Below are 1,009 nucleotides of genomic sequence, written 5' to 3'. Positions count from 1 at the left end.
GGGACTCTCCATAGGCGTAATGGTTTTTCTACTGTACAGACCGTATATTCTATTGTCCTACACCAACCCTACCCCTAAACCTACCCCTCACAGGAAACTTTCTGCATTTTTAGATTTTCAAAAAACTTCATTCTGTATGATTTATAAGCTTTCCCGCCCGTGGGGACCACAATTTAGGTCCCCACCGTGACACGAGTCCCCATGAGTCTGTGTGTATTCAGGATTAAGTACCCACCAGGATATATAAACCTGTACACACACACACACACACACACACACACAATTATTAAATAAATAAATAAAAACAAGCACAGTGCTCATGCGATAAAGACTAATGCCTGTGAGTTGTGTTTTCTCTGAAGAAATGGAGTAATAACATAATGCAATGCAATGCAATCATGATTTTGAGATGTGCAAATAAACACTCCTCAAAAGCCTCCTGAAAAACCTGTTGTATATCTTGTACAGTACATGCCTTCTGTCATCTGATTCATAATAGCATTTTGTGTTTAGAATAAAAATGTGGTTTATGTTTTTTTGTTTTGTTTATAAAAATCAGTAAAGATTTCACAGAAAAATAAAGTAAACATAAGAATAACATTTTTAGTGATATTACAACATGACTGAAGCACGTTAAACCTAGATTATTCATAAATCATTTTTTCATCAAAATTTCATCATATTTTTTGCCCAGTTTAAGCCTTTAAATTAGTTTTTTTTTCTCCTCCATAGAATAGATTTTTTTTCTGACCATTGTTTCATATGTCAGATTTTACATGGTTAATATGGTTGCTTGATGCACTCTCAAAAAAAAAAAAGTTCCCTTTCAAGGGAAACTTCGAACTGCATCCTCTAGGGGTCGCTATGGGGAACGCTTCGTCGTGACCAGTGTCTGAAGCATACATTGAAAAAACACCAACAACACGTTGGCCAGCGACAGCCATGACCTCACTACCGGTGCGACTATAGTATAAATAGACACCGGGAGAACACATCATCCTCTTCTTCG

Source organism: Sinocyclocheilus rhinocerous, unplaced genomic scaffold (genome assembly GCF_001515625.1).
Source record: "Sinocyclocheilus rhinocerous isolate Xijiao unplaced genomic scaffold, SAMN03320098_v1.1 scaffold1435, whole genome shotgun sequence".
Lineage (NCBI taxonomy): Eukaryota > Metazoa > Chordata > Actinopteri > Cypriniformes > Cyprinidae > Sinocyclocheilus > Sinocyclocheilus rhinocerous.
Note: the sequence above shows the minus strand (reverse complement) of the source record.